The following is a 7129-nucleotide window of genomic DNA, read 5'->3' as shown; positions in this document are numbered from 1 at the left end:
TGTCACACTCTCATTTGAGAGTTTTTGAGAGACTTTATCCTATAAATAGGAGTCTCTTATACATGTATTTCTTTAACTTGGAATTAGTAATGAAATGTTGCCTAATTTTGGCCATTCTACTTGTTTTTAAGTTCTCCCTAGGTTAGTCTCCTTCAAGACTTAGCCTAGACTCTTTCCTAGTGAGTTGGCCTCACCTCTCACTCTCACAAATTCCTACTCCACTTCAATCCATGGAAACTCCTCTTGAGTTTCTTTAATGCTTCCGCTCATCATATCTCCTTCATCATTCATCCAAAGAATAAATTACAAAGATCATTACTAGAAGAAGATCATTTTTTCCATCATTTGGTATTCAGAGCTATGGTTGTAAGATCTTCTTCTATTTTTTTCTAAATTCCGTGTTGTTCATAATGTTCTTGATTGTCTTGAATGTTTACCGATTGATTTTGTGTTTTTTTGTCTTTTGGTTCGGTTCAAATTAATTGTTCTTACTTGAACCTTCATGTATGTGCTTTTAGGTGTTCTTGTGTTCATGTTCATGTGTGCTTTTGAATTTTTTGAGTTTTCTTCAAATTTGTTCGGTGAAATTTTCATATAATTGAGTCATTTTGATTTTATAATCATATATGTTTTGTCTAGAGTCATGTTTAGTCAAAATTTGTCATAAACTCCATTAGTTGAACTTTTTGAAGTTTTTTTTCAAATTTCTTCATAGATTAGAGCTCTTGAGTGCTTTTGATTTTCATTTTTGAGTTCATAAATTGCTACTAGATCATTAGCAATTTTCTTTGAGTTAGGTTTCCATTATTACTCTCTCAAAATTCATTTTCGAAAATTCTCGAAAAATTTTCCGAAAATTGTTCGTGGTTCTAAAAGAAATTTCCAGGTGTGAAGAGTAGTTTGGACTTGTTTGTGAGATCTCATTGGATCTGTGGTGCGAATAGCAGTTCCGAATCCGTTTGTATTGTCAAAATTTCACGAAAATCTGTTGCACGTTCACGTTCATATGCGTTTTCAATCCGTTCATCTTGTTCTTCATTCTTGATGTGATTTTGAAAACGTGTGAGCTGAGTTTGGTGCGAAGGTGAGAAACATAAGTTTGACGAAGAATTTGTTCGGTGTGAAATCTAATTGAAGCGGTGTGGTGTTGGAGGAATCACGAACGGAGGTGTTTTGCGGTTTTTGGCAAACGAAATTGGTGTAAGGAGGTTTTGCGGCTTCCGGCGAACATAATCAGTGGACAGAGGTTTTTGCGGTTTCCAGTGACCTAAATCAGCGAGGAGTTGTGTTTTCCGGCGACCTAAATCGTTGAAACTGAGAGTTTCCGGTGCGTTTTCATCTACATTCTTCATTCTCTGGAACGATTTTTAAATCAAGTGATTGGAGAACACTGAATGAGATATTGCGGTAAGGAGATTTGAACCGCCGAAATCAGAATTTGCTTGAGATTTGGTGCGTTGCTGGAAGAATCAGTAACAGAGGAGTTTCAATTTTCCGGCAAAACCGGTTAACGGAGAAGACGATCGATTTGAAGCGATTTGCTGGAGAATTTGAGATTCAGCGAGCACTAACCAAAAAGGAACTGTAGTGTTTCGTATGAATTGATTCATTGCAGCCAAGGTGTTTGTTCAATAAGCATGAATTAGAATTGTGTGAGTTGAAGATGTAGCGAAGTCCAGTGGCATTCAGTTTCTGTGAATTGAAGAGGTGCGTTCAATTACATTTACGTGCAATTTTAATTACAATTGTTCTGTTCTGTTAATCTTCGAAATAAGAGAAGTTGAGTAGTGGAGTGGTTGATCTGAGACGGTGTAATTTTGATTCAGTGTAGTTTGTGTTGAGTAGTTGGAATAGGCATTCCATCAAACACTTGGTGTTCTATACTGGATTGAAGGATTTCCTGTGGTGATTCAATTGGACCAACAACTAATTCAACATAAACAAGTTATTGGCAATTGATTTAACAGTGTAGTAATTGTTTTGATGTAGATTTGGGTGCAGAAGTTTTATGGTTTGGCTATTTTGGTACAAATCCTGCACATAATTGGTGTATATTGTTGAATAGTTCGCAGCTGCACAATTTTAATCTTTTGATTAGTGTAATTTGGTGGTATAATTTTGTGCATTGAAACTGTTTATGAATTGATCACGATGTTGTGATGTAGTATGATGACTTGAATTGTTTGCATCATTTGGTTCATAATTGGTGTTTACGATGCAATGCTTAATTGAGTAAAATTCCGGTGCATAATTGGTTGGTGTATTGATCCAGAGATTTAATTAAATTGCCTCATTGAATGCAAGAAAAGTGAGATAGAGAAAGCAAAGTGCGTAAACTAAATTGGTTCAATTTTGTTGAAGCAAGAATTTTACTGGTGCAAGTCTTGATGCAGAATTTTCCGGTTTAGCTTGTGAAATTGGCAAAGTGAAGCTGTTGGTGAATTTTGAAATTGTAATTGAGAAGCGTAGGTCTTCATACTAGCTGTTCTGATTCAGATTTAATTGCTTGAAATTGTTGATCATTTTGGTGCAGATTTTAATTAAATAAAAAAAAAGTATGTCTACATTTGAATTCAATTTGTGAATTACAAATTGATTGAAGCTGATGCAGTGAATTGTGGGGTCCGTAAATTTGAAGAATTTGATGAGAAATGGTGTGCCGAAGGTGCAGGTGAATCAAGTACTAGCAAGGTGTGCAATTAATTGAAGAAATTAAAGTAGATCAGTGAAGCAAATTGGAATTTGTTGAATAATGAGGGAGCGTAAATTTTGGTGAGAAATTTGGCAATTGGAGTTCCTTAGCGCGGACCCGCGAGATTGAGTTCTTTGGACCAAGCTACATTGGGCAACAACATTTTGGATTTCATGGTCAACTAAGAATTTCATCATTCTTTGTTTTTTCTTTTTTTAATCCAATTCTAGTGCCAATCTTTAGGGTGCTTCTTTTGAGTGCTTACTTTCTTGAAACCTTTAATTTCTTGCTTGTCTTGATTTATGGATAATCTGTGTTTGTCATCTCTAATCTCCTTTGAGTTTCACTCTTCAAATTGAGCTTTTATTGCTTTTATTATTGACCTCTTGAAGTGGAATATACCTTGAATTTGTTCTTTGTGAGAATTGAGCTAACTTCTAGGTAGCATCCTAAGGAAGGCAAAGGACTTTGCAAGGGTACTCACCTTTGGAGGACAAACAAGTAAAGGCTTGGAGAGAACACTTGTGAGAAAGAGAAGAGAACTTTGAAGATTATTTTTTAAAATTTTGTGTGATTTCAATAGTTTTGTAATTTGGCCATTATCTTTACTTTAGGTGTCTTGGAAGAGCCTTTGGTGTTCTTCCATCTCCTACAAGTTTTCTTTAATTTCTTATTAGATACACGCTTTAGACGGTGAGTGTGTCTTGAAGGTTCACAAGTGCCTACAAGCCTCACCATTAGGAGTCGTCTAGTTTAATTTTTGCAATTTAATTCTTAGATTTTAAAAGCTTTCTTTTAGTTTCTTTCTTTAGAAAACTCTTTGTTTGTGTTGAAGAAGTTTTCATTGGAAGGAGATTTGTGAAGTGCATTGGGATAAGTTCTGGCTAGGAAGACTTGGTACTTAAGAGTGTCCATTGTGACCCACCTCTCTTTCCTGGGAATTTACCTTGTGTGCTAAACTCACTTTCCTTCTTGTGAAAATCTTTTAAATACAAAGCTTAATATGTCTATGTATACTTCTTGTCATAGTAGAAAGATTTATAATCCTCATTATAAAAAAAAGGAAGGGATGTGTTTTGAGCCTAGAAGTTTATATTATTCTACTGAGTCTGAAGTATACATTCCTTACTTTGATGGAAATAAAATGTTGAAGCATATTTAGAATGGGAAACAAAAGTTGATCAAATCTTTGAAAAACATCAATTGGATGAATTTAGAAAATTTTCCATGGCTACTCTAAGTTTTCAAGAATATGCTAGGTCTTGGTGGATACAAAGGGAAGCAGATGTTAGATTGGTAGAAATCAGAAATATTGAATTGGGATGAATTGAGATGTGTATGAGAAGAAAGTTTGTTCCACCTTCATATGTGAAAAAGAAAAGCTTAGAGAAGAAATGAAAGAGCTTGTAGAAAAAGGAAGAAATTTTTATACAGAGAAAAAGAATATGTTAGAAGAGAAAAGGAGTTTAGAGAAAAATTCCAACTCTTGTCAGAAAGAAGAAGAGAATGAGAAAAGGAAAGTACAAAAAACTCTTTTTTCGAGTTGAATCAGATATCGATAACATTTTATCTTCTCTAGAAAACCCTTGTGAGGATGTGCTTGAAGAAAAATCTATGTTTGGAGCTGAACCAAATATAGATATAAATATTTCCTCCACAGAAAATACAGAAGAATGTTTGATTGAAAAGGAAGAAGAAGAGGAAAACCCAGGCAAGAAGAACCCACAAAGAAGAAGAGTCTTTTATGACACCCCTGAAAGCATGGTTGAGAAAGAATCCTTAAAGGGGGATTGCAATACTTTGAACTCTTCTTTTCAATTATATAATGCTCATTCTTCTTCACAAAAATATCAAAAACAACACTTTGTGATGTTGTTGCCTAGCTTGGGCAATAAACAACACAATGTGAACAAAAATATTTTGAAATGGGCCTTATGTTTTTCTTAAAAAGAATTTTAAAGAAAAGGGGACTTATTTTTGTTTAGTTTTCTTTTCTTTTAATTTTCTTCTAAAAAGGAAATTTATCTCATGTTTGTTTGATGTTTATTGCAGATTGACATTTGACCCAGGAGGAAACCATCAAATAAACAGAGGTTGCTGTCATTGAGCATCATTCAGATCTGAGGACAGATCCTTTTCAAGAGGGAGGGGATGATGGAAACCGTCCAGCCTCAAAACTTTCGGCCAAGAAGATAGACGAAGATCGAGCTTTAATGAAGAGTTTGTAAAGTCTTTTTCTTCTTCTTAGCCTTGTAAAAATTGTATAGAGTAGTTAGGAAGTTTTGGGCCTTGTATTTTGGGCCAAAGTAGAGAAAGATGTAAATAGAAAACAAAGTAATGTGTAAAATAGTAAAAGAGGGTCCAAATAGAAATGTAGGCAGGAAGACATGAGTCTCCACATGTTCTCTTCTTAATGGAGAGGATTTGCACCAATAAGGTGGTGACACTTGTCACACTCTCATTTGAGAGTTTTTGAGAGACTTTATCCTATAAATAGGAGTCTCTTATACATGTATTTCTTTTAACTTGGAATTAGTAATGAAATGTTGCCTAATTTTGGCCATTCTACTTGTTCTTAAGTTCTCCCTAGGTTAGTCTCCTTCAAGACTTAGCCTAGACTCTTTCCTAGTGAGTTGGCCTCACCTCTCACTCTTACAAATTCCTACTCCACTTCAATCCATGGAAACTCCTCTTGAGTTTCTTTAATGCCTCCGCTCATCATATCTCCTTCATCATTCATCCAAAGAAGAAATTACAAAGATCATTACTAGAAGAAGATCGTTTTTTCCATCACTTTCAAGGTCTGTCAAGGCTTCATGAGATGATTGATGATGTGAGTGAATCTTTTTTGCACCTCAGCAATTGTTTCACCTTTAAGCATTCTAAATCTCATACTCTTGGATTAGAGTATGCTTCCTAGCTCTCTTTACCACATTTGTACCTTCATGAGTGACTTCCAAGGTGTCCCACATTTCTTTTTGATGATTTGCATTGAGAGACCCTGAAAAACTCATCAGAATTAAAGCAGAGGTTATTATATTTTTGGCAATGCAATCGAATTTGGCCTTCTTGCTTTCTGAATCAGTCCATTGAGACCAAGGCTTTTCAATGACAAATCCATCTTTTTCAAACTTTGGGACAAAAGGACCATTTTTCAATTGCATCCCAAATTCCTTTGTCAAGAGATTCCATAAATATTTTCATTCTTACTTTCCAAAACTGGTAGTTCAAACCACAAAACAGAGGTGGTCTATTGATTGAAGCACCTTCCCCAAAAGGTAGTCTATCACCCATTTTTAAAAACAGTTTTGGGATCAACTTGAATAACTTTCAAGAACCAAGCTCTTGATGCCAATTGTTAGAATGGATGGCTTTAAACTAGAGGGGGTGAATTGTTTAAAGAGGGTTTTCGCAAACTTTTAAGTCAAGAATGAAATTATTTCAAGAAACAATTGATAAGGAATCCAGTTTGCCAAAACAGCAAGTAAAAACAACAATACCAGAAAAACCGGTTGTTTCGCAGAAACAATCGGTTGTTTATACCAGCAAACAAAAACAAAACTGAATTAAACGAGATTAATGATAGAGAGATTGCACATAGATGTTTATACTGGTTCACTCTGAACCCAGAGCTACATCCAGTCTTCTCAGAAACCACTGAGGAAATCCACTAAGCAACCACACCTTGATCACTTACACCACAACCAAGAAAGTGACCTTGATCCCCTCAAGACACACACTTCTCTTGGCCAACACACCAACACTAAGATTTCTTATCTTGATCCCCTCAAGAACACACAACAAATCTCAGCAAACACACAAAAGAAACTTGTTCAACAGAGTACAAGGATTACACTTGTTACAGAAGATAATCTGAAATCAATACAAGCAGAATCCTATTCCACACACTTTGATCAATCACAATCTCTAAGCAATCTCAACTCTTTGAAAAACTCAAAATCTCTATTAAAAAAACTTGTTACTCAAATCTGTTTTTCTAAATTTATTCAAAGATGTTGTTTGTTATCAAATCTTAACAAACTATTAATTGCATTTAAAGGATTGGTCAAAGCATTTAAAGACTGGAGCGTAAGCAGTTAAATCATTTAAAACTCAGTCAAAGATAAAACAGTTTTCTGTTATGGTACCAAACCAAACAATCGGTTGTTTCCTCGAATCAATCGTTTGTTTTGGTTTTAACAGCTTAACCATTTGAAAAACAATTTTCAATCTTTTCTAAAAACATCTAAGTATAAACAATCGGTTGTTTTGACAAACAATCGGTTGTTTTGACAAAAAATCGGTTGTTTCGAACTTAGTTTGAAAAACATTTTTCTTTCAAAAAGATTGAGAATGCCTATGCTTTGGATTCAATCAAGAGGTGGATTACAATACACAATCTACCCCAGATCCTAACTAAAACAGCTCAGCAACAGC

The 7129-nt window shown here is 34.9% G+C and overlaps 1 long non-coding RNA gene across 2 annotated transcripts; it reads left to right on the top strand.

Annotated features, from left to right (window-relative positions):
- Nucleotides 1-481: 481 nt before the first annotated feature.
- Nucleotides 482-5026, top strand: LOC137817596 (uncharacterized). 2 transcript variants are annotated; one of them, XR_011081991.1, is made up of 3 exons: nucleotides 530-1707; nucleotides 1827-2465; nucleotides 4745-5026. It is a non-coding gene; the product is annotated as an uncharacterized lncRNA (long non-coding RNA). The 2 variants fall into 2 exon arrangements; XR_011081990.1 differs by lacking the exon at nucleotides 1827-2465 and having other exon boundaries at nucleotides 482-1707.
- Nucleotides 5027-7129: the final 2103 nt, after the last annotated feature.

The sequence above is a fragment of the Phaseolus vulgaris genome, unplaced genomic scaffold, assembly GCF_000499845.2.
Source record: "Phaseolus vulgaris cultivar G19833 unplaced genomic scaffold, P. vulgaris v2.0 scaffold_253, whole genome shotgun sequence".
NCBI lineage: Eukaryota > Viridiplantae > Streptophyta > Magnoliopsida > Fabales > Fabaceae > Phaseolus > Phaseolus vulgaris.
The sequence above is the reverse complement of the archived record's forward strand: the minus strand, read 5'-3'. Positions and strand labels throughout refer to the sequence as shown.